We start from the raw sequence: 21,548 nt of genomic DNA on the forward strand, positions 1-21,548 counted from the left end.
ATTTTTATTGAGTTACTTGGTTTCAATGTTTATAATAAATATAGTTATATTTTATTATCTTTGAAAAGAAAACACATTTTGGACATTTGATTTATTTTATAATCTTTAAAAAGGAGATGGAAAAAATAATGAAACAATAAAATAATAATTCAAATTTTAAAAACTTATATTAGGTAAGTAAGATTGTTTGAGATACGAGTATTAAAACTTATAAAAAAATAGAATTTTGATATACGAGTTTGTGATTTTTGTCAATATCTCAGTAACTATAAATAAATACCACATACGTGTTAGACACCTTAATAGTCATTACAAACTCTGAGATACTAAACAAATAACTTTATTTTTAGTAGAAAAATATTTATTATATCATGTTTAGGTATTTTTATTTCAATTAAATTTGAACCGCAATGCAATATTAAGTATTCTGACGGGGTTCAAGGATTTTGCGAGATGGCTCGCTGTCCTTCGGGGATTTTACGAACCGGTACGCCATCCTCGTGATTTTTACGAACAGGAACGCCATCCTCGAGAAATCTACAAGCCAAAGCTGCGCACCGGTGCGTTCTGCTCCATTCCGAGCCCTGCATATTTTAGTTCTATATATGACAATATAATTTAGTATCAGTCATGGATGTTTTATTAATATCCAATTGTTAAAATTACATATTGGTAGAGAGGAACCCCGAATATAATAGGTATTTGTCCATAATTCAAGTTTTCCTGCTATTTGAGTGTAGTTTCTGCAGTCCCGTTTCATTTTAGTACATTTAATTCCTGGTTTTACGATTTTATTTCCCGCAATTTACTCCTGAAAAGTTGAAATCATTTAAAATTACATATTGAAAATTAAATATTTAATTAAATGAATGGCAATTAGACTCATAATTTGTGCGTTTGTATTTATAAGCATGTCAGTAGTATACAAAACGAAGATTACACAACGCCCTGCCCTTGCGGTCCAGTGCGTAAGGCACTGGGCTCACACCCGGATACTCTGGGTTCGATTCCAGTGAAGTCAGAATATATTTATGTGGTTTTCTCAAAGCCTGGGTGTTCGTATGATCATTTAGCTTTTACTAATGCACTACTCTGATTGCACCTCATGGCCTGTTGTAGCGTTAAAAAGAATATGTATGTGTATTACATATTATATTATATTTTTCATTGAAATATGAAATATAAATATAAACGCGATCGGTGGGTGATCATTTATTTTAGCTGATTCTTGACATATTTCGTCCTTATTGATTAAACGAATACGTTGGCATATGCACCAAAACAATTTGTATAATTTTTCATTTTAACTTGTTTACATTGTTTTTTTTGTTAGTCCTTTCAACAACGTAATATTGTGGTTTCACTGTTTAGGTTTTCTCAGCACTGGTGACATAGAAGCACCAGGAAATAATGGATTGAAAGACCAGGTCTTAGTTATGGGTGAAAAGAAATATCGCATCGTTTGGCGGTGATCCTGATAATGTTACCCTCTTTGGATATAGCGCTGGCTCTATAAGTGTGATTTCCCACCTTGTATCGCCAATGTCTAAAGGTAAGTATCGTGTAAATTGGCTTTGTGCGAGGGAGTTGGCTACCAAGTCATAATTTAATTAAATTCTCAATTGGCACGGTTTCACGCAATAACAGGAAATGAAAAAAATTAAAAATAATATCAAATTACAATTCTGAAAGATCTGTTAATAATATTTCAATTCATAATATTATATAATATTATTTATTCCTATTATAATAATGATAAAAAATTATATTTATAGGTCTGTTTCATAAAGCAATTGCGATGAGTGGAGTGTGGAATCCATTGAACAACGATTTCCCTTACACTGCAAAACAAGCGATTCGTGCAAACTGTCCAACCGACTCTTCAGAAGAGATGTTAGCATGCTTACGGAAAATTGATGCAAGCCATATAATAGAAAATTATGAGAATATGTTTGTATGTAATCTTTCCAAAGTAAATATGAATTATTTGCAAAAAAATCATATTAATTAGGTAGGTACTTACTTACTTATTGCATCCTATTACACCCCAGAATTGGAGCATAGGGCAAGTACGTAGCCGCTCCATTTTCCACAGTCCATCACCTCCTGCGGCGCGTAGATCACTTGTATACCATAGCTGCAGGGTGAGAGGGCTGGCCATGGCGATGGACATAATTATTAATTACATGTGACAAATAAAAAATTCTTTATCTTTAACACACAAATTTGATTCTTCTATTACAGAAAACTAATTTGAAAATAAAAGCTGTAGATAACAAAGAAGATTGAGGAGTTTGAAAGGTTGTTTTTAGAAAAATGGCACTTATCACAAACTAGAACTCGCTTACCATATAAGGCTCCATCTTCTATATCATGTAACATCTTTGGTGATTAAATTTCAGGAATATATTAACGATTTGCCGATCATAACATGGGGTCCAGTAGTCGAAAAAGATTTTGGACAAGAGAGATTTCTGACTGATGATCCAGAAAAACTTATCAGACAAACTGACTTGTCAGATATTCCTATTATAATTGGCATGTCAGAATATGTATATAGCTATCCAGCTTTTGGTATGAAAGATTCAGTATACCTTACCATCATTCTACTAAACAGTACATTTTTTTAAAATTTCACTCATATCGGCTGTGTTAAATTCATTGTTGGATGAAGCGGAAAGTGCGAAGATTTATTATAAATTGAATGTAATTTTTTTTTGGTTTTTTTAATGCATCATCTTCTTCATGAAGGCATAAGTTGGAGACTTGTAGTCTATGGCAATAGTGATTTGTGATGAAGCATAAACTTTTTTATTTCTCATTAAAGATAAAAACCTTTCTATCCTCTTATTTCTTTTAATATATTGTTTATTTTTTAGTTATTATGTCACTTCCTCCTCTATTTGATGATGTGAATCGAGAATGGGATCAAAGAGTACCGGTGTTCTTTAATTACGAGAGAAACACTTCCAGATCAAGCATGATTAGCAAAAAATTGAAAGAATCCTATTTGAATTCTCAAATTCTCACCGATGATGAAAATCTCTACAAGAATTAAGAGCTCTGTTTTCTGACGGCATGATGGCTTTTCCAGTGCACCGCGCGGTGTTGATTTACTTTCTGAAAATGAGAAAAATCAAATATACTATTATCGTTTTAGTTATTTGGGAAAAGTCACCTTTCTTGATCTCCTCACCGATCATAAAAAATACAATATACCAATGGGTCAGTATCAATACAATTCACGCAAATTAATTGATTGCCTTTGTATCCACAACATATATTATGTTATGTTATGCATAAAAATTAACTACAGTCTTACTGCTCTATGTTTAACATTGAAATTATAGCTATCAATCTATAATATTTAATGAAATGATATTACTTTATGATGTTTTTTCATTCTACTAGCATTAATCACCAAAACCCGGAGTGAGACAAGATCTGACAAGCATATGCAATCTTAACGAATGGAGTTTGAAACAAGTAGTACTTTCGTTACGTCTCTGGGAGAATTATAATGGCCTGAACATATTATCATCGTGTCACGCGACTGTTGGTAATGTGTTCGGGCCATATATGTCAAAAACTTTGAATACATAAAACCAGATTGAAATAAGTGAAATAACCTAAAAGCACATTACATTAACTTACCATATTTAATCAATTATAAGATGCCATCGATTATAAGAAGGACCCTTATTTTTAAATATTAAAAATAAAATATTGAATTATCATAAAATTTTTATTATCAATGGTGTCATATTATAATGAGAATAAAAAGCATTTAAAATAGATTATTAAATTTGAGCCTTACTTTGGAAACGTGGTGTTATCCTGAAATCTTTGTTTTAAGATAAAAGCACAATGCACCAGTTCAACAACCAAATGATACATGCTGTGTGTCACCACTGACTTCTAGTGCCACCTGTTGTTGACATTAAGTAATGATTTGGTATGCAGATAAAAATGTATGGCACACATGTTTTTATGGAGAAGGGCTCATTGTATGCCACCGCCCAAATTCAAAGTCACCAAAATAGGAAAAAAAACATATATCTTATAATAGATGAGATTTGATACTACAATATAAATTAAAACATTATTATAGTTAGAACTTATGTACTAATATTTTGTCTATTGTTTCAGGTCCAGTCCATGCCGATGAGTTACTTTACATGTTCACAGTGGAGAAATATTTTCCAGATGCCTATAGTGTCAAGGATAAAGAATATTCAATGATATTTAAAATTACGAAACTTTTGACAAATTTTGACTATGGGTCAGTATAATAATCATTTAGCTGTCTTTCAGGAGTCTCCAAACTATGGCCTAAAGCAGATACCTTGCACCTGGCCCGCAATCTTCATATTATTTTGTTTTAACGATTACGCAGTTTTAAGCTGCTTTTTAAAAAATACACAAATACATACTTATTGAAAAAATATTTAGTAGATAGGTACGCCAAAAATCCGGAATAACTATAAATGGTTTAGTTTTCATGAAGACAGTTTCATGCGTCAATATATTGCAAAATATTTTCAGACAGTATAAGCCCTAAAAAATTAATTTAAATAAAAATAAGTATGTAGGTATACAAAAAAATATCGGGTTTATTTATGAGAATATGTAATTAGTGTGAAATTGTTATTTTTCTGCAGTTTGCAGTTACGGTTCAACTTTTATAGTTCCAATTATCACTATCAGTCAAATTGGATCTAAAAACAGATTTAGCATAATATTTCATTTTTGAAAATGTTTTTTTGCACAAGGAAGTAGGCCGTTTTTAATTTTATTCATTCGAGTATGTAAGTCAAACAAAACTTAAAGTTGAGCAATTTTTGAAGTTTAAAAGGAAGGTGAAAAATATTTTAATAAAGTATGTCACCTCCAAAAGGGGGGGGGGGGGGTGTAGGAGTTGCGCTGGACCTTTTCTAGGTACATGCTTTGAAAGGGGCTGTGCATTTGTTGCGATTATTATTACTGCATTTTTTGCTTGATAGGTACATATTTTGAAATAGCTGACCTACAAAATGAACACAGACATATTCTTATAAATACAATCTTAATATACATAATTTTAAACTAAATACATTAGACATTGAAAGGCTTGGAATGAATGAATTTATAGGTATTTAATTATTATTATGCATTACTTTAATATAAGTACCTAGGTAAGTGCTTTTACGGATGTTCTTTTTTATTAAAGCTAGGTCAATGATTTTGTTTTATGCTAGGGACGAATTTAATGGCAAGGCTTCTGATAAAATTATTAATGGTGAGAAAGTAATTATTCATAATACTTATTTAGTTTAGACTTTGTTGGCTAAGTTTCTAAAGGGTGACTATAAAATTTTCTTACATCTAAGCTTACGGGCTAGAAATTTGTCTCGCAGTCGATCTGCTCATGTTTGCATGAATCCGCCCAATGATGATTCAGGTCTCATGGCCTTGGATCCTCTGAGGATGCCATGGTTTCGGCGGTATCAAGTACCTACCTAGGTATTTTTTCAAATTTCAAATTCAAAATCAGACCTATTTCAAGTCTTGGACCGCCTGCCTGTCATTGGGCAATGTGACCCTAGCTAGGATGAAAAAGTTTGGAGACCCCTGGAGCAAATCAAAGCTTCTCATTTTACTTTTATTAACATGATCTAAATATTATTACAGCAATCCCTCACCAGAAATTGATGAGAAATTTAATAATGTTCGATGACGGCTGTTTGACAAACACAATAAGAAGTACATTGATATTGCCGATGAACTTAAAATAGATAAGTGTCTTTATTGTGATAAGCTTAAGGTATGGGATGAACTCTTCCCGATACGCCAATTAAATTAATAAAAAAATACTATACAAATAATTACAAAATAAAATTCTTTAAAAAATTGAATTTATTGTTTTATTACCAACCTAATCAAGGTACATGATTAAAAAAATTGGAAAAGATGTGATGTTTTATTAAACTGGTATAATAATTTATTGTTTTACTCCGAATGTAGAATAGAGGTTACACAGTTCGTATTATTCGAATTCCGCTGTTGGTTAAATTCACATACTGTTTTTTCAACCAACCAGTGCAGGGAATCCACGGCATGGATCTAATTTAAAGGATCGGATTTAATGGTGGTTAATTTTTTTAATGGATTTTTCAAAATTTATTTTTAGGGTTCCAGGGCCTCTGTCATGGACTTTGGGCTATAGACTCTTTAGTACTATGTTAAATCCGGCCTTAGTTAATTAATTCATCAATATATTTCTAATAGGTAATCGTTTAATACGGACATCAAAAACAAAACTTCAGGTTTATATTATATTATAATATAATGTAAATTTTATTATTAATCGTGTAAGGCTGCGCGCAGACGGCAAAGCGAAGTTTCGGATTCATCCGCCAAACATCGTTTGCGGGTCGGATCTATTTTAAGTTCATCGGCAATATCAATGTCTCGTGGTGCAGTGGGTAAGGCGCTGGCCTTTCACCTGAGAGTTCTGGGTTCGATTCCCGGTCATGACAAAAACATTTATATGTTTTTCTCAAAGCCTGGGTGTTTGTGATTGTTCAAAATTACTAACAACCACCTTGTACGAAAAAGCAAGGACATGGTTATTAATAATTCTAAAAAAAAAAAAAATATCAATGTACTTCTTATTGTGTTTGTCAAACAGCCGTCATCGAACATTATTAAATTTCTCATCAATTTCTGGTGTGGGATTGCTGTAATAATATTTAGATCATGTTAATAAAAGTAAAATGAGAAGCTTTGATTTGCTCCAGGGGTCTCCAAACTTTTTCATCCTAGCTAGGGTCACATTGCCCAATGACAGGCAGGCGGTCCAAGACTTGAAATAGGTCTGATTTTGAATTTGAAATAATACCTAGGTAGGTACTTGATACCGCCTAAACCATGGCATCCTCAGAGGATCCAAGGCCATGAGACCTGAATCATCATTGGGCGGATTCATGCAAACATGAGCAGATCGACTGCGAGACAAATTTCTAGCCCGTAAGCTTAGATGTAAGAAAATTTTATAGTCACCCTTTAGAAACTTAGCCAACAAAGTCTAAACTAAATAAGTATTATGAATAATTACTTTCTCACCATTAATAATTTTATCAGAAGCCTTGCCATTAAATTCGTCCCTAGCATAAAACAAAATCATTGACCTAGCTTTAATAAAAAAGAACATCCGTAAAAGCACTTACCTAGGTACTTATATTAAAGTAATGCATAATAATAATTAAATACCTATAAATTCATTCATTCCAAGCCTTTCAATGTCTAATGTATTTAGTTTAAAATTATGTATATTAAGATTGTATTTATAAGAATATGTCTGTGTTCATTTTGTAGGTCAGCTATTTCAAAATATGTACCTATCAAGCAAAGAAATGCAGTAATAATAATTGCAACAAATGCACAGCCCCTTTCAAAGCATGTACCTAGAAAAGGTCTGGTCTGTTTCTGTGACCAGAAATTCTCAGAAATATGAGACCCAATGTACCTACAAGCCAGGTACATAAGGTGTAAAGGCTGTCTTTTTGTCATTTTTCAGTGATAGAATTGTGAATTATTTGTTGTGTATTATTATTACCTACTTTGATACTACCTCAGCCCCTAGAAGATATTCATTCGTGTTTCGGACTCTCGAGCGTGACGTCGGCCACGGCGCTGCGCTGGCCGACGTCTCCGCCAATTTTTTTTTTTTTTTTTTTTAATATTTTTTACACTGTAACTTGACTGTAAATGTATTCCGAACAATAAAACGCCCTGTTTTCGCCTGTAATTCCACGTTGTCAATTAATAAGCATGTCCCCGAAAGAATAAGCCAGCAGACGATAGCCGTGACCTTACTTCATCAGGGGGGGGTCCAGCGCAACTCCTACACCCCCCCCCCTTTCGGAGGTGACATACTTTATTAAAATATTTTTCACCTTCCTTTGAAACTTCAAAAATTGCTCAACTTTAAGTTTTGTTTGACTTACATACTCAAATGAATAAAATTAAAAACGGCCTACTTCCTTGTGCAAAAAAACATTTTCAAAAATGAAATATTATGCTAAATCTGTTTTTAGATCCAAACACGTAGGACAATTATCTCAGGGACGCGAATTACCAATACCGCTTACTATAGATAACATACATTCAATTATGGACATCGCATCTCTCACAGCATACTTTTATAAAACTAAAATAATATAATATGTTATATCAGTACCTTTAACCAGTATGCAAGATTTCACTATATTCAATGTAACGCCTTTACCAATTCCGCATAATCCAAAAAACCCAGATGTATTCTCACTTATTCAAAATGAATATAAATATATAGGTTTAACTAGAATGAAAATGCAATACATAAAGTTCAACGATTTAGACAAATGTAAATCATTAACGAAAATACATTAAATATGTAGAATAAGAGACATTTTCACTACATTAGATAATGGAATTTGTGAAACAAAAATATTAACTGAAACTATAATGCGGCATAAGCGTTGGACTATAAAGCCGTGGGTCCCAGGTTCGAATCCTGGTTTTGGCAAGTACACATATTGTTTTTCAATTTGTGTATGTCAGGGTATGGACCTAATAGGTTGAGCAAGTGGCTGACATCCATTTCTCGTAAAAAAAAAACAAAATCTGTCAATACAAACCTCCACTCTGTGGAGGCCCATATGATCCTATCAGGATCGGACATGGTCGAAAAAAAAAAAATTCAAAAATACCTTCTGATTGCTCTACAAAAACTATATTCGGAAAACTGAGTATATGCCATGAAATAGGTATCTCATAGTAGATGGATATTTGTTCAATCAGAAAAAACAAAGGTAACTATCGATTGTCCTTCCAGACAATTAGAAGAACTAGACATATTAGGTACAGGTTTATTAAAATTAGAAGCTAATTGCAAAGCTTATACAAAAACCTTACAATTCAAAGCAAGTAATGATGTTTTAACAAAATGTTACTGTGACTAAAAGTGAATTTAATATAGTAAATGAAGATTGTTGTATCAGAAATGAAAACTTCAATGCTACCATACCTAATTTAACTCCTTTAACGATTACTAATGCTAATTTAGACTTAGAGCTTAGAATAGCTTTATAATAAATAATTCTTGGATAAATAGATGTTTATGTTTTTTTACATACTTACATGATACTGTGTTGTATAACATTTACATTTATATTTTTGCCTCCATAATATACGTTATAATATTTCAATATTTTTGAAATATGTAAATAGATATTTTGTTTTTTTTTACCTACCTATCTGTTGTGCTATTTATGCCCATATGTCTAATGGGGGAAAACAATTATTATTTATTAGTCGTAGTATTTGCGCATAGACACAGCAAGTAAATTACCTACTCAATAAGAATTTAACGGGAATATTATTTTGTGTCGGTAAAAATATTTTTTAATTTCAAACTTCAAGAAAGGGCAGGTTTCCCGAAAATCATTGGGTGCATTAACTGCACCCATGTGCGAATATACCCATCATACTTGGAGACTTTCAAAAATGAGCGCAGAAATTTTTCTGTAAATGTGAAATTGGTAATAAAATTTATGTTGTTTCTGATACATTCATATTCATTACGTATAATACGAGGGTGGGTCAATAAGTCCTTAGAAAAGCCGACAGGTGGCGCGACTAGTACTGTAAGCGGTTTGTTTTCATGCAGCGGCACTACCGATTCAGTATGCTGCGAAGTTTCAATCAGATTGGTCGGGTTGTTGTGTGTTTCTCGTACATTTAAAAAAAAAATTTGCTTGTGGAAAATGGAGAAAATTGAGTTTAGAGCTGTTATTAAACATTTTAATATAAAAGGGTTAACGGCAAAGGAAATAAAAAATGAGTTGGATTTAGTTCACGGCATATCTGCTCCTTCACTTGCAACTATTTATAACTAGTTAAATGAATTTAAACGTGGTCGTACATCAACAAAGGATGAACCACGCTCAGGACGTCCTGTAGAGGTGACTACACCAGAAATGATCAATAAAATCCACGATATGGTGTTAAGTGACCGAAGATTAAAGTTGAGTGAGATAATTGAGGTTACAGGGATCTCAAAAGGTAGCGTCATTTCTATTTTACATGACAAATTGGGCATGAAAAAAATTTCTGCAAGATGGGTGCCGCGTTTGCTCACAGTCGACAATAAACGCAATAGGGTGGTGGCCTCTAAAGCCCTGTTGTCGCTCATGCAACGCAATCCGGATGAATTTTTTCGTCGCTTTGTGACTGTAGATGAAACATGGATACACCACTATACTCCCGAGACGAAAGAACAGTCAAAGCAGTGGATTGCGAAAGGCGAACCATGTCCAAAGAAGGCGAAAACCGTAAAATCAGCTGGTAAGGTTATGGCTACTGTATTTTGGGATGCACGTGAAATTATTTTCGTTGACTATTTGGAAAAAGGAAAAACAATAACAGGGGATTATTATGCATCTTTATTGGACCAGCTAAAAAACAAAATTGAAGAAAAACGGCCTCATTTAAACAGGAAAAAAATCCTCTTTCATCAGGACAATGCCCGTGTTCACACATGTTTACGATCAATGGCTAAAATTGAAGAATTGAAGTTCGAATTGGTTGACCACCCACCGTATTCGCCAGATTTAGCCCCCAGTGACTTTTTCCTTTTCCCAAACTTAAAAAAATGGCTAAGTGGACAACGTTTTTTTTCAAATGAAGAAGTCATCGATCGGACAAATGCTTATTTTGAGGACCTTCCGAAAACTTATTTTTCTGACGGTTTAAAAAAAATTGAGAAACGTCTAACCAAGTGTATTGAGCTCCAAGGAGATTATGTTGAGAAATAAAAAAAAAATACAAAAATAAAAACTGTTTTAATGCTTTTTTCTAAGGAATTATTGACCCACCCTCGTATCTTAACATGACATTTATTTTTATGCAGGTATCTGACATGGACATTCTGGCAGTGAGTGCCAGATTCATGACCAATTCATATTTAAATGGATCGTTGGTAAAAACTGAAATGAAACGTCTACAGAACGACAAGAATTGGGAATTTTGTTCTATTAGGGAAGTATGTTAAACTTTACTTTACTATGGCAGTACCAGTAACAAATATTTTTGTTTGGTTTATATTCATCCGTATTTTGTATACTTCAAAGGAATCAAAATTTTGCATAGGTATGAATATGATATTTAATGAAACAGTTTTTTAATTATTTAAATCCTCATTTCTAATATTTTTACATCTTTCAGTCGAAAACATATTCAAATTAACAGACTGTGTACATTGAAGTCATTCTACAGTGCCACCATAGGCCAGCCAGACTCACCGAAGGCTCGCTACACGGCTGCCCGCTGTTTGACCAGGGATGTGATTGAGCGTTTTTGGATAATGGACCACACCAGATCACATAGCTACAGCAACAAGTGCACTACCAACCGTGGCTATACATACAGTATACATGTATATCTCTATATATATAAAAATCTCGTGTCACGATGTTTGTGGTCGCACTCCTCCGAAATGGCTCGACCGATTTTTATGAATATTTTTTATGAATAGGCATCAAAAAATACCTACAACCCCAAATTTTCACCTTCCTACCCCCACCCCAACCTCCCATTTTTTAATCGCAATTTTATTATTTTTGTATGAACAAATTTAACCGTCGTTCGTATTTCAAACAGAATGAAATTATTTATGTTGTTGAATGACAGATGGCGCTACGTTCGAGACGAATTCAAAAGAAGCGTCATGTCATTTTTTGACATTTCATTCGGCATATCACAACGCAGTGCGTGCAAAATTTTGTACGATTTATTTTAATTTATCTATTTTTATGTGCATGTATTACAGTGCACAATGCCAGCAAGAAGCAAGGGGGGCCATTTGGGCCGTCGAACGAATAAAGCAACAAACATGCGAAATAGTAGAGCAGAAAGAACAGACGAACAAATCCAACAAGATAACAAAAACGTGCGTGTAAGCATGTCGCAATTGCGTGCATCTCTATCACATGAGGCACGAGCTGAACGAAATCAACAACGACAATTGGAACGGAGCCAAGCGCGCCGGTTCGTAGTTAACACACGCAGAGCAAATGACCGACAACGCCAACAAGTACATCGAACATTTACATCCGCTTCGTTCCTTCGTCTCGCATTCGAGTACGAGCCAGATATTGAATATTCCACTCATCCGAAAGTGTTGATTGGTGCTATGGACAAAGAATGTCCTCATTGTCATGCGCTCAAATTCAAACATGAATCAGCCGGGATGTGTTGCACATCAGTAAAAGTGCAACTACCAGAAATTGAGATACCACCAGAACCATTGAATGGCTTGCTCATCGGCACGGTTCCAGATTCAAACCTGTTCCTGAAGTCCATTCGCACATTCAATTCATGCTTCCAAATGACTTCGTTCGGAGCAACAGAAATAGTTCACAATACTGCGGCAAATGGTTAACAATTCCATTCTACGTTCAAAATCAAAGGCCAAGTATACCATGAAGTAGGCTCATTGCTGCCAATGCCAAACGAACCACATAAATTTTTACAAATTTACTTCATGGGCGGTGAGGACATCAATCGTGTGGATGCACGTTGCGGCTACAATAACCTCAATTCACCTAATGCCAGGCGCATCGTCAGCAAACTGGACGCTCTATTGAATGAGCACAATGAATTATTGAAATTCTTCAAAGCACACATGCACGAACTGCAAAGTGACAATCACGCTATTGTCATAAATCCTGATAAAACACCAGTTGCAGAGCACGTGCGTCGATTCAATGCGCCTGTTGTTGACGACATTGCTGGAATCATGGTTGGCGACCGCACATCGACGCGAGAAATTGTGATTCGAAGAAGTACAATAATATGGAGTTCATCGCTGACACACACCGTTCATACGACGCTCTCCAATATCCGCTAATTTTCTGGAAGGGACAAGACGTTTATTGCATAAACATTAAACAACGAGATCCTGTCACAGGTAATTCATTCATTATGAACATCATTACTCATTTTGAATTGAGAAAATGAATGGTAGGTGTTTTTTTGTTTTTATCGGCGGTCATCGTCTACAACGCTCCATTCCTCTTTCTGTCATAGATCCCATCCCCACACACTTACGATACATTCGTTATTTTTTATTTAACAACCAAAATATTCACTAGAAATAATTTATATGGCAGAACAACGTTTGCCGGGTCAGCTAGTATTAAATATAATTTATTTATATTTATTTATGGCTTATACACAAAAACAAAATATGTCACTTAACTGTACTTAAATATTTTTGCAGGATCATTCAATAAAAAATACTTGGTTTAGGTTAAGAAAGTTTTAATAATCATTTTTGCACAGAATACAAGAAAAATATTTATATAATTATTAGAATTACAATGAGCTTTAAAAGTAACACGATATTGTAATAAAATGGACAAATATGACAAAAAATAACAATACATTGTATATAGATAGGTAGAAAGGGGTCAGATGATTCTGGCAGTGCAGGCGACTCATTGAAGTGTCAGTATTGTTACTTTCAAATGACAATAACACCGTTCCAATATGATTCGGTCGTCCCAGAAGAATCTGTCCTTCCTCTATTTAGTAACCGGGCATTTTACAACTTTAAATGAAAATTAAGTATATAGATAGTATATTTTTTCTAGTATAATATTATTTAATTAGGTAACTTTTTATTTCTTTATTACTTGAAATGGTGTTTACATGTAGATGGACTATAATGGTTTTGAAACATAGTAGTTATTTTTGTTAATTCTACTTTAACTGAGTCATTTACCTTGACAGCTGTTTCGGCACATAAACTCATTTTCGGAACATTCAACAATAATTTGTGATTATAAAAGAGCTACAGGCCATGTAGCAAATTAAATACGCCTAGTTAAATAATAAATAAGTACCTAATATTTTACAAAATATCTACACCACATACATCCATCGAATATGGTATATAAAATACAGATTCAAGTATCAAATAATTCTTAGATAAATAGATGTTTATGTATATGTTTTTTTTACATACTTACATGATACTGTGTTGTATAACATTTACATTTATATTTTTGGCTCCATAATATACGTTATATTTCAATATTTTTGAAATATGTAAATAGATATTTTGTTTTTTTTTACCGACCTATCTGTTGTGCTATTTATGCCCATATGTCTAATGGGAGAAAACAATTATTTATTCTTAATTAGATGCCCCTTAAATATGTACTAGAATTACAGTTATAAAAATTAAAAACAAAATAATGAATTCATTAATGTACAATATTTGAAAATACCTTGGAAAAAAATATTACACCGGGCAGGACTTGAACCGTTCACGCCAAAGGCTAATGTGATGTACTGACATCTGATAAGAAAGGTTTGGTGCTGTAATCTGTATGGGCAATGTTGAAATATGGTAGCTAAAAGCATAAAAACTACTGCTGCTTGATTGTTTATTTTTTTCTATCATACTTAAATTCTCAATTCATGTGAATTATTCGTTGTAAATTATTCGGTTTTGATCCTAAATATTCTCTCAAAGTTTTCTCGACAACTCAATTCTACTTCATTTAAAACACAATAGTTCATGTTGTCGTAACCTTGTTCTATAAGGTGATACTTGTCACAAAATAATCTTTTTAATTTTCTGTGTTGTTCACATAAATTGTGGGGTCCTACAGCTATGTTTTTACATAAATCGTAGTACACAAAGGCTTCACATTGTCTAATCCTTTTAAACATTAGATTATCACATTTGGCAGGGCGACAGATCGCGTTTCTATCACTAAACCTTTCAATGTATTCCTCGAGATTTATCTTAATGTCTTGTTCGTCAATCTGTATGTCTGCCCAAGTATCTTGGACATCAGTATTCTCCGACAACGATTTGAGACTGCCAAGACTGGCAATGCTGGCCGTTGGTGAGCTTCGAGCGACAAACTAAAAAGAAAAACATTTACAAAGAAGAATCAGTTGGTGAGACGATACATTTTTTTAATGATAAATTATTACCACATGAAGACTTAAGACCCAACCCTACATTAGAAATCTTTTGACAATAGGATGTGGACAAAGCGAAATGCTGAAAGTCGCAATACCGATCCACAGTGTGGTAAGGGAAATATTTATGTCCTTTGCAGAAAAACTACAGTCCCAAATGCAAATGTCCGCAAAGTCGTACTGCAGATCGGGTTTCTTGCGCACCTGTTACTACCGTTGTCACATGATGTCAAACAATTCTTTTTGACAAACTACCTGTCGAGAGACTTTTTTATTTCAAGTGATTTCTGATTATTCTTTTGTATATTTAAGGTCTCACGATTTAAATGATACAATCAGTCTCATCGCAATATGCCATTTGGTGATCTTACATTTGAAAGCACTTATAATAACGAATCTAAAATGAATATTTCACCAAATATCGGCAATAAAAAGTAACAAGCAAATTTCCACCCAAAAAGTCGATGGCTGTAATATTTAAACATAATTTTTCAGACGAACTGAATTCATTTTCCTTTTACACACAAAATGGCTCTAAAAGTGAAAAAACGATATTTATATTTTTTATAAAATCCTGCAAATACCTAGGCACATAAATATAGTGATGAAATACGCTCTAATAATTTATAAAACAAGATACAACGAATCCACTTTATTGGACCACCGGTTATTTGGCGCACCAGCATATCTGGGTTGAATCTCGTAACGAAAACCAAACTAAGGAACCAACAGTAAATTACATCGCTTACCTACTAAAATAATTGTGTAAATTTAGGCTCACACCACTCATGTTATTGCGAGGAGAATAAAATGATTTTGTGAAAACATACAAAACAGGACAGACGCACGTGATGCATATTTGCAGAATTGAAAAAAAAGTCAACCTCCCAAGAACTAATCTATACAATTGTAATACCACATTGCGGGTACTGTCATATCTCGGAGTTCTTGGCTAGCTCTGATGGTACTTTTTTAGAACTAGGATAGATCAAAATTATAAATATTAAAATTTTGGCGAAAATGCCCACCTATTTTATATTACCTATATGTAGAGATTGCAATACCGGTATCTCAGTATTTTTCGATAGCGAAATACCGGTTTTAAAAATCAGACAATACCGATATATTCGGTATTGAAAGTGGATATAAAATGTATTAATTAATATAAAAGGTTTAGCAGGACATTTTTTTTGTCCGTCTGGTTTATTTCCGTTGGCCTTCGACCTTGGTGACCAGTAAGAACACGTGCAGATTTGCAAAATACATTATAGGTAGGTACCTACTTCCCTGATTTTTGTTTTATCAAAATATTTTCACCAGTCGCCCGCGGATCTTATAAGTTACCAGGTCTATTTTTAGGTGTATCTGAAATTACGCTTAAATATCTACCTACTGTTTGTTTGTATAACCATTAGAAACCTCGGCCCTGGTGGCGAATATTTATACATATTATAATAAATAGTAAGTCTACTATAATGGCTTTGGCTCTGCGCAATAGATTAATGTTTATCTACTCAATATTAGCTTATAGAATAATAGAGAAATATATTTTTTTTAACAAAAAAGTGAGCAATATTGTGATTGGTTTTACTTTTATGGGATCGAAGTTAAGAAGTAGTTTAGTGTAAAAAGTGTAACAAAACATTAGGTAGAATTACCAGTGGAGTATATCCAAGAACACTTCGTAAAATAAATTTATTGAAAGATCATTCGAAGAAGAAAGTGCCAATAGTTTAAGGTATTTGTAAACATCAGTATCTCTATCATATCTTGCCTTTACCTATTTTTATATTAGTACACACATAGTATGTGTACTTATTCAGATATTTTTGATATAAAATATTAATATTTTAAAGAGATTTTTATATCTGTATTTATTGGTTTCTGTTTTTTATATTTTCCAAGAATACCGGTATTGATACTTTCATTCTGTATTGCAATCCCTACTTACATGATGTATCATTTGATGACGTTGACATGACGTTCTTTTATTTGGTTGAAGTGTAAGTCAGTACAAGCACAATGTTTTCGGCAGCAATAAAATTCGTAGAATTTTTCAACGCTCTAATTAATTTTAGTTCTTCATTGATACAGTCGATTCATAGCCTTTACGACCACTTTAGTTAGGTACACAAAATAATCGGACTTTTATTTGAGTGCCGCTGTGATAATAATAATTACCTACTTAATTATTGATGTTGTTGTTACACAAAAACAATTAGGGCCTATATTTGGAAGCCGCTGTGGTAATAATAACTCCTTAATACTTTGGACGCTGAAGACGCACCTGGCGCGTAATGACCAGGCGGCCGATCGATGTAATTAACGTGCAGTTTAAAGGTGGTAATTCAAAAGTCATTATCTAGTCAGCAGTGAATGTTTATGTTACACAACAATTAGGACCTCAATTTGAGAACCGCTGTATGATTATTATTCTTCTTATATTTCGACTACATCTTATTTATTAATACTTGTTAGTACCTATTTATTAAAATTAACCTTATATAATGTAAAGGGCGTATGTTGAGAGCTGCTGACTCAATATTAATCTCCTATATATTATTATCTTACAGCTTTCCCAGGTTTTGGCGAGCGATTGTGTGCCTTATTCGTCATGTCCGATGGGTTCAAAAAAATAATTGGTTCTCGGGTCGTTCAAAATGGGTTTTCCATAGTTGACAGCCGCACGATTAAATTCCATTCAAATTCGGTGATTTTTGTTCATTCCCGATACATTTTCCAGCGACAAGCGACTTTATTGACAACTGATTATGTCGGAATTAATTTTTTCACAATGTTTGCAACACTCAAACCAACTCACCAAAGATGGCCGCTTTAAATTTAAAACGCGTTTTAACCGATACATACAATCAATTTTCACAAACTAATCATAATAAGATTAACCGATAAACATATTAGAACTGATTTATTTATATTTTTATGAATTAAGCTTTTTGTTTTAAGTTAAGTTTCTATACCTCTGACGGAAAGAAAGTCTTTTGACACTACATATTTACTTAGCGGATGCATTCGAGTGGCTATAATTCGAAGCGAGCACAATTTTATAAAACTCAACAAAGTCACAAAAACTACCATCCGTCATTCTTAGGTAGTTGTTTATGTAAAAAACGACAGGTGATATTAATAATATATATAATATTAATTTATTGTAAACAATGATGATATTAATGGGTAAAATGGCGCTCTTGGGTAGAGTTACAATGATTTTTATGTCAATTTTGAAGTGTATAACATCAAAAAAGGTCATGCGTAAATCATTTCAAGTTTATTATTAAAAGAATCATCAGTTAATTTACAATTATGGAGAAACACAAATATCAGTACATTTCTTGAATTTCGAAAAAAAATCAAAAATTCAGTATATTGGCAAAAAATATCAGTAGTTGATCTACTGAAATTTCAGTAGACATGGCAACACTGGATCAACCATAGAGTAATATTTCAAAATTTGATAACGTTACATTTTTTTTATGGCTGTTAAATGATAATTTTTTTAAACCAATGAAACTTATATACATTCAATTAGCTCATATAACCCAAAAATATTTAAAAGGTATTCAACAATAATTGGTGTTATAATATACATATTATTATTTAAATCATTATCAACCAGGATCAATCCAATGCTGGATGAAGAGTGCCGCAACCTGATTCAACTACGAATTTGTGATATTATACCTATTTCTATCATCCTTATCAACATCGACCTGAACCAATCCACTGCTGGATAAAGGCCTCCCTACCCTGATTCTACTCCTTCCTGTCATTTGAATTGCTGTATTTATCAAAATCGGTGATATTATATTTATCTACATATTCATATCGTCATCATCGACCTGAACCAATCCACTGCTGGATAAAGGCCTCCCTACCCTGATTCTACTCCTTTCTGTCATTTGAATTGCTGTATTTATAAAAATCGGTGATATTATATTTATCTACATAATATTCATATCGTTATCATCATCAACTAGGATCAATCCACTGCTGGATGAAGGGTTCCGCAACCTGATTCTACTACTAGCGGTTAAACGATTGCTATGTTTATCAAAATTGTTGATATTATATTTACCTATTCATAATATCGTCATTATCATCATCAACCAAGATCAATCCACTGCTGGATGAAGGTTATCCCAACCTAAATCTACTCTACTTGGTCATATAAATTGCATTATTTTTTTAAATTTGTGATTTTATATACCTATCCATTTATATCGTCATTACTTATCGTCATCGACCTGTATCAATCCACTGCTGGATGAAGGCCTCTTTAAGCTGATTCCACATCTTGAGGTCTTATAAATTCCTATTCTTATCAGAATTGTTCTATTCCTCTCAAATATAAATGTATTGCTTCATTATTTATCAACATTTGTCTGGATATGAATATCCCGCACCGGGAAACTATATTGTTTAAGGTTAATTTTTAATTCAAATTTAGATTTTTTAAATATAATATTCTATGGCTGCAAGCATTGATTTTTTATAGACAATGAAACAAAATAATGTTTAAATTTATTTTTTACACTGCTAATCTTCTTCTATTATCTCAATGGGACCCGAAGGAGATTAATATCACGTTATATTGGATCGCTATTTATGATAATCACATAATGTATTGCTTTATATTCGAATGATTGAGGCGTATAATTATTTATCATATTTAACTGCACATACCTACACATATATTGTATTAAAATTAAAATGTCAGTGGTAGCAATCGGCGATTCTGCTAGGCATACAAGCCTAAGGCGGTGTTAGACGATATTGTGAAGGCCAGACTTCTGAATAGACTACGCATATGAGTCCAAATTTATATTGGCAATGACGATTTGCGAATCGTAAAAATGACAAATCAGCGAAATGTCAAACTGTCTGACGTGAATAAAAAACCCATCCCGAAGGGAAAACTATGGCGTCATCTATACATATTTCACAATTATATTAAAATCCAACACCGCCAAGCCGTCTGCAAGACCTAGCGAGACAGACTGGCGACCGCCAGCTGGCTCAGCTAGTTCACTTATTATTTAGTTTAATCAATTGTATAACTTTATTTTATTTTATTATTGACCAACTGTCACTTGGAGGCGTTGTTGTGTTTACTTTTATTTTCCGAATACAAAATGGCCACCACGGCAGTGCCGTTACGTTTTCAAATTTAATCGTTTCGACCCATCTGATATTTCGGCGCGCGTCGCTAAAGTCACGTGGACACTGACGTCACCGCACGTCAGTGTTGCCAACCGTACTATAATTATAGTATTTGTACTATAATTTTGGTCCGCGTACTATGTACGATATAAAACAGGTATAGTACGCCCAAAATACTATAATTTTGAATATCGGAAGAAATATGTTAGAAGTACAAAAATTTCGATATTTTCGTTCGATAAAATGGTGAAAAGTATGTACTATAATTTCGCAATATGAGAAGATTTGGAGAACTTGGAAAAAAAATCCTCGAAAAACTTAAAAAAAAAACTTTGGTTTAAAATGAAATTTCTTGGATTCTTCGGTAGGTATTTTTGGTCGGAAGAGGTACCTACCTAAATAAAAAGGGGTCTCGGAGTTTCTCAAATACTCCGTTATTTTTCTTCTGAGAAACAAAAAACCTACACATTTTCAACAGATGACAACGTGTACTATATTTTTTCCCCAAATACTTTATTTTTGGAGGCTCTGTACTATAATTCCACTTTGAAAAGATGGCAACACTGCCGCACGTGTTTTCGAACTTATAACACAACTTTATTACGATAGCACCTACCTACTATTTTGTAGGTACGTACCTACTTGATATTATATGAAAACCACAAAACTTACTTCTATTTTTGATGGCTTGAATGAAAGAATTAATCGGTCCCGAGATAAGTGAAGAATACAATGTACCTATTAGAAAATAGCCTGTGCCAAAATAGTCGCTGTAGATTGTACCAATATAATAATAAATACGGGTGGGTATAATATTATTAATGTTATCATGGGTCCATTAACTGCACAATGTTTGCATTTCGCAAAGCTATTTAGATTGTGTGTATCGGTCGTTTAAGACAAAAAAACAAAAATCCATTTTGCAATTCTCACCTCAAAAGTGCAAATGTCATCGAACGCATTCTCTTGCTTTATTACTCGGTCTGTTCGGCAGTTTGATCGAAATATTTGCACATCATCCGATTGCTGGTCTCCTTCTTTATACGTGTTCAATTCGTCCGGTTCACGTTTCACGTCCATTATTGTGAATTTTCTAAATTAAACAATCTTATGAAGCAGCCATCGGATGATCGGGTGCTCTTTTACCATAAAGTATGCATAAAGTCATCTCATAGACAAAAATGGTTACGACGGTATTGCCATTTTAAATATTTATTATTTCTCATAGAAATAGACCGACAATGACGTAGTGTAATTAATTAAAAATCCATTCAATAATCATTCAAAATTGAAATAGAAATAATAATATGTGCCTACCTACCTATCGAAATTAATATAAAACACCGTCA

At 33.3% G+C, this 21,548-nt stretch overlaps 1 long non-coding RNA gene across 1 annotated transcript; it reads right to left on the reverse strand.

Annotated features, from left to right (window-relative positions):
- Nucleotides 1-80: 80 nt before the first annotated feature.
- LOC147073782 (uncharacterized) lies at nt 81-21,348 on the reverse strand. The gene is made up of 4 exons (XR_015070394.1): nt 21,133-21,348; nt 3,031-3,120; nt 2,024-2,153; nt 81-811 (listed from the first exon to the last, which is right to left on the reverse strand). It is a non-coding gene; the product is annotated as an uncharacterized LOC147073782 (long non-coding RNA).
- Nucleotides 21,349-21,548: the final 200 nt, after the last annotated feature.

The sequence above is a fragment of the Rhyacophila brunnea genome, unplaced genomic scaffold, assembly GCF_057557595.1.
Source record: "Rhyacophila brunnea isolate RB1 unplaced genomic scaffold, BYU_Rbru_1.0 scaffold_17, whole genome shotgun sequence".
In the NCBI taxonomy this organism is placed as follows: Eukaryota; Metazoa; Arthropoda; class Insecta; order Trichoptera; family Rhyacophilidae; genus Rhyacophila; species Rhyacophila brunnea.